Source organism: Lissotriton helveticus, chromosome 4_1, assembly GCF_964261635.1.
Source record: "Lissotriton helveticus chromosome 4_1, aLisHel1.1, whole genome shotgun sequence".
NCBI lineage: Eukaryota > Metazoa > Chordata > Amphibia > Caudata > Salamandridae > Lissotriton > Lissotriton helveticus.
The window spans coordinates 1644354950-1644369776 of NC_136063.1; positions in this window are offsets into that span (position 1 = coordinate 1644354950).

Here is a 14827-nt window from a genome sequence, read left to right on the forward strand (position 1 = left end):
ATGCAGCGATCGCAAACTTGATCATAAAGTGCAAGTGCAAAACAGTACAATCGAGCATGATAGAAACAATGTGCAAAATCCGCAAATTTAAGTGTAAAGTGCAATTGCATAGATAGTGCAATCCAACCTGAAATAAAGTGCTTGAACATAACAGTTTGCCTATTTAATTCGATCTAACAATATTTCATGCCTGCTTTTGAAATCATTTTAGTCTAGTTTTAGCATTCAATCTAGTTTTTAATTTATGCCCCCTTTTATCATCTCCAGGTTCTCAAAGTATTTCCATTTTCTTTCAAAACTTCTGATTGCTCCCACTCTACAGGCATAGGGTTTTTCAAAGTTCCGAGACCTCCTCATTTTGTTAAACCATTTTACTTGGGATGGGGGTTCCTTTGATTTCCAATTTTGGAGTATTAGGGAACGAGCAACTGTACGTGAAATAAACAAAAACTTTTCCTCATTCTCATTGAGGGAACCTCTATCTTTGGATATACCAAAAAGAACCAGTTCAGCTGAAGGTGTTAGTGTTTTCACTACTGCCTCCTTGATGTCTATGAATATAGCCTCCCAAAAGGATTTCAATTGAGGACAAGAGAAAAAGGTATGAAGCCAACCTCCCTGGCCGGCGGCTAGGCATCTAAAACATTTATTCTCAGCCTCTGGGAACCTTTTTTCAAGTGCTTCCGGAGTCCAATACGCTAACCAGCGGGACAAAAAGGCCATCCTTTTAAAATTTGCGGCACGTAACGATTTATAGCCTAGCAAGCTTATAGTTTCCCAATCCTTGTGTGTTATATTACATTGGGTTTGGTTAAATATTTTCTCTAAATGGCTATCAATCATATTTAAATGACCACCACAATGCAGCCTTTTGTACCAATTTCCTATGCCGATGATTTTGGCTTCATAAAGGAGTGTAACCAGCTCACCCACTATGGGAAGATGTCCACCAATAGTTTTTCTTAAAAAGTGGGAAATTTGTAGATATTCAAAAAAAGTTGGTTGCATTAGAGTAGTTGTTCTAGCCTGGAATTCTTGCCAAAAAATTAATCTGTTTTGGACAAAGAAGTGTCTTAATTCCCGGTATCCTAACTTCTCCCAATTTAAAATTCGGCTACTACTAATTTGGAGGCCCAAACACGGACATTCACATAGGCTTAAAAACTGGGAAGCTGAAGAGCTCAGATTTTTCTTAAAAAAGGACTGTAGTCTAGATAAATGTTCTATTATGGTCTTATATCTTGTCCTTTTGGGGAGTTTTGCGGTCTTTAAGAATACCTGAGTTTGGGAATCAGATTCTTGAGCAAAGTTACTACTCATAAAGTTTCTGATGGGAAAGCTACTAGTCGTATACCTACACTGAAAGAGTAAACAACCCACAAAAGTGTAACATACTTTACCTTTCTGAATCAAGCATTGTCTTGCTGAAATGCTAAACCTTCTCCTGTGTCCTTACTCAAGGATTTTGTAAGTTAAGTTTTAATAGTTTTAATAAATTAAATATTAGCTCCCCTGATAGCTTAAAAGATAATACTGCTAGTTTTTGTAATGTAAGTTTTTTGTCATGGTGATGATCTTGTTTTAGTCTATGAGAACCCACTAACTCTGTGTTTTCTTTCAGTATAGTTACCTGTGATGGATAATCCGTCTATGAAATCTTACCGTTGGGGTTCACCTCATTCAGAATAGGTGAGAGTGGGACCTTGCTTTGTGATGTCTTCCCTGCTACCGCTAGCCACTACTACCACCACCATTAGGATGGACCTTTGGGAATCCCTGCAATAAGGTTTTGGGAGGTTGAAAGAGGTAGCAGCCATTGGTTCATCTATTCTGGTAAGAACTAAGAAGTGAACTAGTTAGGAGCTTATCACTGAAGTTGTTTTTGGCAAACAGAGATAGATAAGTATGATAATGGTTTTTGTGTATGTTTTAGGCGTACTCCCTTAGTAGTCAATAATTACCGAGGCTAGTAGGACAAGGGTATTAACTTACAAGTGTACACTTTGAGAAGTGGCTGAGTGCTTCAAAAGTAAGTGGCAAAACCTCATCAAGCAATGAGTCAAACAGACAAACTCTGGTAGCATGGTACCCTGGACTGCAGGAAGAGGTAAGTAAAGTAAACCACAGAAAAAACAAATGTCAAAAATCTTCCAGTAGGGAAAGTCCAGTGGGACAGTCAATGTACAGTTTGTGGCTGCTTCAGAGGACAGCATTTTGTCAATTAAAAACATACAATTCTATGCTAAAAAGCAGTCGAAAGACAGATAGGGAGTGAAATGCTTTGGAAAGAAAAAACCAAGTTATATTTTTAAAAAGGAAACGCTCCCTCTCAATTTGCAACAGGCCCAGCCCTCTCCCCTAACAAATACCCACAAAAGTCCCATGTGCAACCCTTTGCCAAACTTCCCTTCCTGATTCCTACCCTCTCTACCCAAACCAATACAGTCCCTCTCACCCAAAAAAGTACATTTTAAGGAAGAGTCAGAGGGCATTCATAAAGGCATGTAGGTGGGCCACTTCCTGGGTGAGTTTCTGCTGGCCAAGCCAAAGAAACACACGTTCATATATGGTGCAGTGGAGTAGGAGGTCTATCAATGTAAACAGGGGGTGTTCCTCTGGGCAGCAGTGGACGCCGGCTGCAGATGGCTCTAGCATTGGAGTGACTGGGATGGAGGTGGGTCACGCTGATGGCCCAAGGGACTGGAGACATGTGCATTTTCCTCCTCCTCTTCTGAGGATACAAACCTATGGTATTTGGCTACGTTGGCCTCCATCCTCTGGCGCTGCAGCTGGGTGGCTATCTTCAGCCAGAATGGGTGACCTCCAGCAGCAGGACTAGCTATATTCAGAAAGAAAAAAAAGAAAAACACAAGTTGTAATGCTCAGTCCGAACACTTGTTTATATTATAGTGGCACAGTAGCAGAACATTGCTGGTTCCCTAGGACAAACTGGTACTTCATATGTGATTAGTAACAGAACCAATATCCAAAAGAAGAGGATTGACAAGTGTACTCATGTGCATTCATGTTCCATAATTATTCTGTGATTTATAGAGGTTGTGGCGTGCATCCAGAATCGTGGTCAGCCCTCATCCATGTCCGTTGATAAACATAAGGAAACCGAAGCGTGATTCTACTCAAGATCGGACGCACTGCTTAATTCAAGTAACATGACAAAGTTATGCCAAATCCATCCGTTTTATTCAAAGTATTCCACAAATTAATTTCCATTCATCGTGATACGTGTTGAGCACTTACATATAACAAAGCTTCAAATGGCAGATATGCCTCCAGGCCTTTTTCTGTTGCGTGCCATATACATAAATTCATCCATAGTGATAGTTCTTCTCTACCCAATGCATGATTAGTGACAGGACCACATTTTCCCCACACATGAATCACATAATCATGCAGTAGCACTGACTGCAAGAAATTAATCCAGAATAACACCATAATCAAAAGGTAATTTTCATTTAAAGGATTTTATAGAGAAAGTAAACAGATGCTTTCGATGTTATGAATTACCTCTTATGAATGAGTAATGCTGCACAATTAATAGTATACCCCATAGTATATGTGCAACATTAATGGAGGCATGCTGATTGGTATGATACTTTGTAGAATGTTTTTGGGGCAGCTGTAATGGATCAATTATTAACTTATCATAATTAATTCCAATGGCCCTGCTCTTTTCCGACTAGCTCTTCAATTCTACCCTGACTCCAAACTTAGAGGTAGATTGAACACTCCATCACATACATACCGTCCACTGTACAATACAGGGAACAGGATATATTTTGTATTTGTCACAGAGTATCCCATATACCAAATTCAAATTTGGGCACTTAGTCAAACAATATACCCTGGCTCCCGCCATGAATTATTTTCAACAAATACTTTCACTTGGTAGTAGAGAAGTTACTCTACCAAAGGATACGATTGAGGAATTAAGCTAGGTAGAGGTTTAGCTTTAGAATAATTGGGTGTCACTTATCATGTGCTACGATTTTGATTAATCACATTGGTTGATAAATGATGTCTTGAAAGAAGGAAAAAATTGGAACAGGTTAAATCTCTCATGGAACCCATGAAATATAAATCACTTGGGCCGAAAAATGTGGCACATGCTGAGATGGAATTTACAATTGTTGGTAGGCTGGGACAGAAAGAAATAATGATGAAGTGTAGTACTAGCAGTAGGCAACTGAGTGGGCACTGGGAAACATACCGTTTTTTATTTGCAATGCATTGCAAAACTTCGCAATGCCACACTGTTAAGTGAAGCAGACTTTTTACAGCCTACACTACAGCACTGAATTAAGCCATGCTGCAGTTTTAGGTGGTGAAATGCAGTGGGCAGGGAAGTGATGGGTGGGAAATCTGCCTTGCTTAAAAAATACAGTATAGTCAATAAAAAAGCAAGGTGATTTACCACATGTCCCTGCCACCGCTGTGTCTGCTCCTCTCGTGTCCTCCTGGGCCTCCTCCAGCCCACTCCTTGTCTGGTTTCTGGTGCTGGCTGCAGCACTGGTGTCCTGTGCAGCTAGAAAAATAATTACCCATTTTAGATACCGGATTTGCCAAGTGATTCATTTGCAAACAATACAACAACAATACATCACTACAGTTTGGTTGGCAGTATCTTTTATCAAAACTAACAATTTGAGAGGTTTGTTGGTTCACAGTATGTTACAAAAGCCAGGTAGTCAAGTGAACCCCAAAAGAATGTTCCTATCGGATGGACAAGGCTATGAAAGGATGAGAGTGAAGTGAAATGTAGGTGTGGAAAGGAATAGTCAATGAAGGACATATGGTATTGTTAATAACAGGATCTCATTTCTTTGCTGCCATGCTGCACTGTCATGGAAACTGCTAGTATACTATACACGATACCACAAGACATTCAATAGAGGGGCAAGGTAAAGCTTACTAACAAAGAGAGCAGAAGAAACCTACAGAAAAGAGAAAGTTAGCTACAGAAACATGAACTATGGAAACATGTGGTAATGCAGAGATAACAAGCACTACATAAGGGATTTGAAAACAGTAGATAGTATAAACCAAATCCACAATTATTGTACTAGTGGGGGAGGTAAAAATAAGAAATAATGATAAATAGGGCTTACTGGGGCCTGCAGAGACTGTCCCCCAATGCCCTTCCAGGACCCCAGGACCCCACGCATCTTCAAAGAAACCTTATAGACTTCAGATCACTTATTGATGTTATTCTGTTTGCTGCCAAATTGGGACAGAATTCTGTAAAAAAAAAATTAACACATTATAAATTAAAATGCCCATCCATTGCCACTTTCGGGACAGGAGTATCAGGGTACAGCAGGAGCAATAGGCTTAAAACTGCAGACAATAATTTTGTCAGAAGACTAATGATAGTCTCCAAGAGTGCACCCACAAAATTCTGCCACTCTGAATTTGGACTGCATTATTTGGGCTGCATTATATAGAGAACCACATTGGGTGCATAGTGGGTGTGATGATGCAGAGTCCTTGTGATGAGTAAGTGTGGTAGGTGAAAACTCCTCCTCCTCATCCTGGCAGAGATTGCCTATGCTGCCAAAACCTATTTGCCCCGTTCTCACTGTCTAAGTGGATTACACAAAGACCAACTGCCAGCTACACCTAATCATGTGACCCAGGATACAGGCTGCAGGCACCAAACGGTCAGCACAGTGGAATTTTCAGAACTGTGACTTAAAATCCAAATTTACCATTAAAGAGGGTTTTAAATTCCAAAGACCAAGCTTGACTACCTACCTGCACCCAATGGGAAGTTGTCATTTATTAAATGTAATATTGTAAACCAATGTTATCCTATGGGGATCAGGCCTAGCAGAAGTAAAAAACAAATGTAAGCATTTTTCCCTACCAGGATATATCCAACGTTTTAAATGCCCTGCACCCTGTACTATGGGCTGTTTAGGGTCTACCTCGGGGGTGAGTTCTAAGTATGAATGAAAAAGAAAGGTTTAGCCTGACAAAGGGTTTATTTTGCCAAGTCGAAATGGCAGTTGAAAACTGACCACACAGGCTGCAATGACAGGCCTGGGGCATGTATAAAGGGCTACTTAAGTGGGGGTACAATATGTGCTAAAGGCCCACAGTCCCTGTGTACAGGTGGTGCCACTTTACTAGGGACTTACATGTAAACTAAATATGCCAATTGGGTGGAAGCCAATGTTACCATGTTTTAGGGAGAGAGCAGAGTGCCTTGCCACTGGTTAGCACTTCTAAAGCATATAGATGTCCTAATTCCAGCAAAAACGATGTCAGCAAAAACAGGCAGCTGGAAGGCCGAAATTTGGGGAAAAAACACGCCAAGGAAGTCAGGTTCAACACGCCCTCCTGCTTTATGCCAGAATGTACTATTTATGCTATAAAAAGATTTTAGAATACATATAGGCAGTAGGCACATGCATCAGTGTTGACTTTTGCGATTTCTTAATTGTGATTTTTAAGGAATCTCAATTAAGGAATCGCAAAAGCCTATGCATATAGAAATTGCTTTAAAATATGGCGATTTCTAAATATTCCTCAATTGTGACTCGCAAATTGGGAGTCGCAATTAAGAATACCTCCCCATTCATTCCTATGGGCCCAGAGGCCCATAGGAATGAATGGGAAGACATTCTCAATTTGCGATTCTCAATTAGAGAATCAAAAATTGAGAAAGTCATTTCAAGGGTACCAGGGTGCCAAAAGACACCCTGTTGCTCCCCTGAAATCTGCATATGAGTACATCTTGCACACACACACATGCCCCAAGGGCATGTGTGTGTAAAATGGAACTTTAAAAAATGCACTTTAGTGCATTTTTCAGAGTTTTTGCAAATTACCATGAAGTTCAACTTCATGGTAATTTGTGGCCCCTAGTAGCAAAATAGCTACTTCAAAGTGGTTCTTGCATTGCATTTCAGGAATCGCAAAATGCGATTCCTTAAAAGCAACCGCAATTTGAGAACTCGCAATTAATTGCGAATTCTCAAATTGTGAGGGCATTGACCCTTGATGCATTGCAAAATCTAATTTTGTGATCACAAATGGGCGATTTTTGCGAATTTCACCCTTGCGATCGCAAAAGGCTTTCATGCATGTGCCTGATAATCTTTAACAAGAGAGATAACCATATCACATAACAGAATTCCTATTCCAAATTTATTTTAGGTGTTAATATCATTAATGATGAGAGCATTTTTTAAAATGAAGTCAAATATATACAAATTCCTATTCCAAATTTATTTTAGGTGTTAATACCATTAATGGGAGCATTTTTAAAAATGAAGTCAAATATATAACAGATTAAAGGTTCCATTTTGGCCTTATGACTATACCGTCATCTACAACACAGAACACTAAAAAGTAGAATAACTAACATTCTTCACATATTTATTCGCCAGTAGACATCTAACATTGGTTAATGGATATATCTAGGAAGAAAATCATGTACATGCAGTGTTGAATATGAATTTTAACGAGTTGGCACAATTCATATATTTTCAACCCATTTTTAAAAAACGGTAATCTTTAATCATAAAGTCTGTATTTAATGGTTGTTTTAGTTTCAATATTAGCACACAACGACATAACAATATAAATGAATAACAGATTATTACCAAGGAAATCAGCAAATAAGAGGTCATTTTATATTTTTACAATAAGCATTATGAGGGAAAACGTATGAAAGTCAGGCTATCTTAAAAATTTGTGAACAATGCTAGACAGAGCTTTGCTCTGAATATTTTGGATAACATTAGGTCCGTGTAATATATGAGATGTGATTCACCAGAAATAAAATTAGGGCCAAATTTAGATGCGAGACATGCACCAAAAACAGAACCCCAGGATATAGCGGCATGGATTGGCAAATTTAGCGGCACAAAAATGGAAATTTAGCGGCACAAAAATGGAAATTTAGCGGCAATTATTGCAGCTTTTTACTTGCCCATTTTTCCTACAACAAACACAGATATCTTCGTTTTTTTGTTATTTAACAACATGAAGCTATATATATTTGGTTAATTTACAATGTAGACACTTTGTTTCCCTCGAAAAGCAAAAGACTGCCCGTCAGCAGCCCAGGGCAGCAAAACAGCGTTACAGGCGTCCCGCGTTGTGTGGGGCAAGGCGGCGCTTTATAGCGCGGTGTCAGCACGATATGTATGGCAAGAGAGAGAAGAACGAAGAGGTCACTGCCAGAGGTCCTAAGTGAAGACTCCGAGCAGATGACAAAATGGTCATGAGTGTTTAGCCTCTTGAATGCAGTGGATGACCTGTTGACAGCCACAGTGTAGTTTTAGTACCAGTAACCAGTTTCAACATAGTTGAACAGAGCAGTACGTAAACAAGAGGAGACATGAATTCTAAAAGGACCTCTATGTATTTTCAGTCAAGCATTTATAGCACCTTTTACATAGTTAAAAAAATTTAAATGCTGCCCAAGAGCACTGTATAGCTAAACGACCGGTTTGATGTCTTGAATGCCCTTTTAAGTTGTAGAAATCGTTGTGCTGTCTGTAGAAGTCAAAACTCGTAGAATCTACATTCAGTGCCAACCTCGGGCACAATTTTTGCCCACGATCCTTTAGTTTTCCATTTCAGTAAAATCAATGCCTCAACGCTATTACTTTGCCACGTCTTGACCTAGTGCCACGGAGGTTAAGGAAAAAAAGGGAAAGCATTTGAAATACTTATTCTCCTGTCATTTAGGTGTGAGAATCATCGCTGACAGGGAATTTTTTGTAATGTGTGTAATGTGTGCATTCATTTGTATGCACCTCCCCTGCATGGGAGACCTGTGACTGCTCTATGGAAAAGCTGTTTGTGCTCAAGGCCTTAAAAGGCATGTATATAAATCTGCATTACAAAAAAAAAATCTGTAGCGGGCTATCGACTAACCTGGTAAATAAATTATGTTTTGATTTGAAGTATGTGAATCCATCTTGTGTGACGATCTTGCTAATGACCTGATATGGATCCTGCCCTCCTGGGCTCGTGTTGGGCATCCTTCATTTCAAACAATTGCTGTATGAAATAACCTGTGGAGTTTACTCTGCCGACAAGGGACTAGACTGTAAGCCTGAAATGGTTTTGCTGAGTCCTGACATTACAACCGCTCATCCCACCTTCCACCCTGGGAGATAAAACTGGGCTGGGGGTTTCCTTTCCACACTTCGTCCCCGGGAAGAGAAGAGGCCCATTTCTGGAGGGGGTGGGGGTGGGAGCTGCTGGGGGGCATTGACTCATCCTGTGAGCACACACGCCTTTGTGGGCTTACTCTTTGCTTAACACAGCAGACACCCGTTCACGAAGCCCACGCTTGTGCAACCTCTCGCATTCTACAACCTGCCTCTTCTCTTTCCAAACAATTACGAAAAGTGTGTTTACCACATTTACAACAGCGTGGGGGGGAAGAATGACGTTTGGGGAAAAAATAAAAACCGTGATCGTAAAGTGTCTTTACTTGGGTGTTCCCTTGCAACAATGGCGCCCCCTGTGGTGTCTGTCACAGTCACAGCCCCTGCGGCCGGCTTTGAAACTCTGTCTCATAATGTAAGCACTTTGGGTCCTGGCCTGGGCTCAGGGGCGTCAGTAAGATGGGGGAGGGGTAAATTTTTCAACAATCACGCTCATATCATGTGCATATTTTAAATAAATAACCAACAATCCCCCAGGATATAGCGGCATGCATTAGCTTTTGTAAAAATGTTGCGATTTCTACAAAAGTGCCGATTTCGCGGGCACTTTTGTAAAAATCGCTGCATTTTTACAAAAGTGCCGATTTCACGGCAAATCGCGAAATCGCGAAATCCTGGAGGGTCTGCAAAAAGGGAGGACTGTCCAGGCCACTCTATTTTGAGTGTTATGGACATCAATGTGCCCTAAATAAGGGAATCAACAGTGATGTAGCTAGACCTTTTGCCAAAACCTGGGTGCAACCAGGTATGCAAAATGCACAGCATTAGTTCCTAAGGTTTCAAATGCTCATTACAATCTTTAACAAGTTTCGTAAAAATAAAAGAGAATAAACACAAGGAAAGTTTCAAAAAAGGATTCAAAACTTATATTGTTGTGTACAAGCAATTTTGAATAACTCAAATCTCTATGAGTAAACTTCAAAGTAAACATATGCAGCTCTCTGCTTGCTATTGTGTTTAACAAACATAGAATTACACTTCATATCAAAAGTTCAGATGGTATTCCCAATTCATTTTGCGTTATTTAAACCCTTCTTCAGGGGTACTTCCAAATAATGATGTGAAGATTATGCGCTCCCTCCGCATGGAATTACAACAAAATCAAGAGTAGGAGGTAATGTCACAAGGTGACCCAACATTCTTTTTTTTTAACACAGTACATACAGCAATAGGATTTGCACATGAACGCAAGGGCTCCCAGCACGTGAATATGTGTTTAACCAACAGATAGTGAAACAGCTACAGTTAAAAGATAATTGAGGAAAAGTCAAATGATACCCAACAAGTACTCCTGGTGAAAATTCAAATGCGGGTTGTGTCTATTCTGTGATAGTAGTAACACTGTGAGTCATGCAGGGTTCGAACAACGTGTAACAATAGGAGCGTCTGTTATGAACGCAGTGCTCTTGTGCAAGGTAAAGTCTTACCCGCGCCGCAAACTCTAAATACTCGAGATGCATCACTACAATAATTCAAGAGAAATGTAAGACTTGTAAACAGGATACTGAAAGGTGGTATGTGGTAGATCAACATGAGGAGGAACTAAGGCTTACCAGAAACTGAACCGAAGCTGTAGGAGAATGGAAACTCCTCACATTAATAAACTACTCGTATTACAATGTGAATAAAGTAACAGATACGGCAACCAGGTCGAACAGACGTGATGACAAATAGTGATACGTTCTAAGTTTAAAGACATGGAACCTAGCAAACCTGCAGGGAAACCTAGCAACCATGGAAACTTTATTGTAAACCCGTGTTTACACAAACTAACCTGCCGTGGAGGAATTCGGATGAAATCGACGTATATTGTTGCAACTTTGGCAAACCGGACAGTTGTTCATTAGTGACAAAAGTAAAAGACACAAGTAATTAGCGAACTGTACAAGCAAACACCGGTCATGATCAGTCAAGGAGCGATAGCTGAGTCTATTACGTATGCTGATACATACTTTGTTTGAAGGCACGGAACCTAGCAACCATGCGGTGAAACATAACAACCATGAAAGCTTTGTAGTGAAACCCGTGTTTACTCGAACGGACCTGACGCGAGGAAACAAAAATGTGATCGACGTATATTGTTACAACATAGGCAAACCAATCATTTATTAGTAAGTTAAATAATGCTTTTGAAAAAAACTACATTTAATTTCAAACTAACTTAGAGGTATGCAGGTCTACCCACATACGAGGTAGCTAGACCTTTGACAGCCTCCCCAACCACTTGCTACACTACCGGGAATTAGCCATATTCTGCGAGACATCCGATCCAAATCAAACTACTTCAAACTCTAAACTTCTTTAGCCTTTTGTCAAATGTTGTAGTGATTATCTAAGCCTGCATGTGCTAAAGGTTTGTGCCATCAAAAAAGCCTGTTGATCTTGCTTGGAGAGCGAAAAAATATCTATTAGGAATGTAGAAAAGAAACATGTTTATAAGTGGAAAGAGTTTTCCTCTTGTTGAAATGGCTTTGGAAGCCTTTCCAAATCAGAAACAGAATGGTATAAAAGAATAATTCCAGTTTGTGCTACAGAAAGGTATGTATCAATGGGTTGTGGCCTCAATTGGGGTTGTATGCTCAATTGTGGTTACGTACGATTGAAAAGTTAACCCCGTTCTAGATAGAGTGATAATTGATTCGCAAAAGGGAATATGTCCGCGTGTACTGCTTACCATTTGGGAATACTTTTGGATGTTCTTGGAGGAAGGCATGCTCCCCCTAACCTATGTGTTCCCAAAATGGAAATTACCATTTTTGAAAAGCAGCAAATGCTTTTTTAACAAAAAAAGTTTTCCCTTTTTGAAAAACAAATGTGGAGATGGTGGTCTGATGTCCTTGCATGGGAACAATTTACGGCGGGGTCACAAAATGTGACCTACCCAATTAATATTCATTGGGCAGGTAATTTTGTGCTTATTTACAAATGGACAATTGTGATGTGACGTATTAATACATGGAGTTCAAAGCCGTTAAAACATCAGTTTACAAACCCTCTTTCCTGCTCCACTTTTGGTGGAAAGAAAGGCAGGATAAATATTTAGATATGGAGGAGGGTCCTCACTTAGCCTACACCACCTCTAGGGCAGGGCAGGTGATATGAACCCCTGTCCTGAAATTCCACCACCTTGGTATGGTGGGAAAATATCCTATCAGGGCTAGGGTTGTGCCTCTTCCCACAGGAAGGGGTCACTACTACATGTCTCCCCTTGCAACACCCAAGTACCTGGAGAATCTCCAGCCTTCAAGAAATTGCTTAGAAGCTCCCTTGGAGTGAAGGTATCACTCCCTTGCACACCCTGGGCACCGATCCCATGAAGTCAGTTTTATTACTAGCTGCTCCCTGATGCCCTCAATGTAGCACTAAAGCAAGAGAAGGATCAACAGCTCCGGAGGGTTAGGTCTGTCTCCCCACCAAGTTTGGAGATACCAGGGTCAACTGGAGCCAAGGTGTACCAATATCCGGGGTACTGGACCCACAATGGCAAACACTGAGAAGTAAAGTCTCCTTCAGACTCCCAAAGCACCAGAAGGAAGCACCAGTTGAGAAATGTCGAGACACTTGAGGCCCTCTTCCTGTGTGGCCCAGTTGTTCCAAGATTGCTTCTCCAAGTTGCATGCTCCTGACCGCAAGAAGCTCAAGACATGCAATGCCCAGCTGACATGTTCGCTCTGCACCAGGACCCACTGGCCCCAGCACCAACCAACCAGTTCTGCTCCCATGGTCCCAAGGCCCTTGTGTCCTTCCTCCTCTAAGGAAATCCACCAAACTTACTTTTAAGTCTCTCTGTGCAGTGCATTTTCAAGATGGTCCCCTTTGTTTTTGCGCACCAGCTTCCAAGACCACAGCCCTCTGCTCCTGGCTGATCAAGGACGCTCCTGAACTTCTCCTGCTGGAACTTTGGACCTGGTCCTGACATCAACCCGATACAAGAAGGTGAACTTCTTGAAAGCATTGCCTGTATTTCTATGCATTTTTCTGCTCTTTCGCCTTTGTTTCCTATGGTGCTTAATTGCACATAGAAGCGATGTATTTATGGAACTATACAAAATTGTGTCTCCAAAAATACTTACCTAGAACTGTGCTTTTCTTTTTCTTTTCCCTAACCAGATTTTACTGGGTTTTTAAACAATTACTTTTTTTATTTTTTATTTTCCAAAACCTTTATTTACTTATCATGCATTTCACAGATTATACAGCCTACTACCCAGCATTTGGCAGCGGGCCTTTGCAACTCGGCCAAGCTGCCCATTCGTATCGTACACGGCCATTTAGCCGACAACCCGGAGGTCCGGCGGCGTATCAATAAAGTGCCGTAGAAGCGACTACATAATCATGTTCTCTTGTAAGGCTGCACTCTTTCACCTATTCCAGCCTGTATATCAATCGTTCATGTGTCAGCACACAATTAGTGTACTATCCCAAGTAGGCTGTAGTCCTGTTGCAGTGTTTAGAACGTTTCAATCTTAAACTCTAACCCAAACATCCCCCCCACCGTACGCCAGCAGCTCTTCCTCCCGTCCCAACTCCACGCACACGCGTCATCGCACCACTCTTCCTATTGACTATCAGATAAACTCCTACACTCAATCCCGATCCAATCTTGCATTACCATTTCACTCTCCCATTAGACCACCCCTTCATATGCTAGCTAAATCAGGACAACCCGCCCAAACACTCAATTTATGCAGTCATTCGTCCCGCCTCGCGTCCCAATTACCCTCTCCACTGGAAGTCTGAGAGAACCTAATCATGCCCAATCTCCCACTCAGCCTGGTCCTGTAGATCAAGTTCCCCACCCTGTGCCTCACCCTGGTCAGCTTCCTCGTTACCCCCTGTATTTAAATAAGTTCTATATAACCCCCAGAAAATCTTGGGCCGACTCTTCGGGGGGAGCAATTTGCTGTACGTTTCCGATTGTGTGCTGAAATACAGCATATTCCTAGCCCACCGCATCTTAGTTGGGAGCGGTCCCCTCATCCAACATGTCGCGACCACTCTCCTAGCTATTAGTAAGGCTATGTCTGCCAGACGCCGCAGTGACACCGGGAGCGGCTTGGAATATCCCAGCAGTGCCAGTGGTGGACGACTGGTATCTCTGTTTCCAGTATCAGGCTCAGTTCCTGAAACACCTCTTTCCAGAACTTATAAATTCCGGGGCAGTGCCACGCCATATGCATGAAGTCCGCCACTTGAAAATGGCAGCGTTCACACTCCGCCGTTTGCCTAAGTCCATACCTATGCAGCCTCTCTGACGTGTAATAAACACGCTGCAAATATTTAAAGTGTATCAATCTATGTCGCCCATTTAGTGACAGCTTCCTAGTGCTAGCACAACAGTATTCCCACATCTCATCAGTGATTGGCATTTGGAGGTCACGCTGCCATTCTGTTCGTGCCTTAGAGTATTGATGTTTCTTGTGCTGATTGATTCCCGATCTTATAGAGATTTATAGAGATTTGTAACCGGCTTGGGCGACGCCGTAGTTTTAATGACGTACGTAAGCTCCGGGATATCCGGGGGTTCCGCCAGGTCTGGGCCTAGCAATTCTAACAGCGCACTGCATACCCGGTGGTACTGGAAACGCCGCAATAACGTGCAGTCGGTCTGCGCCATG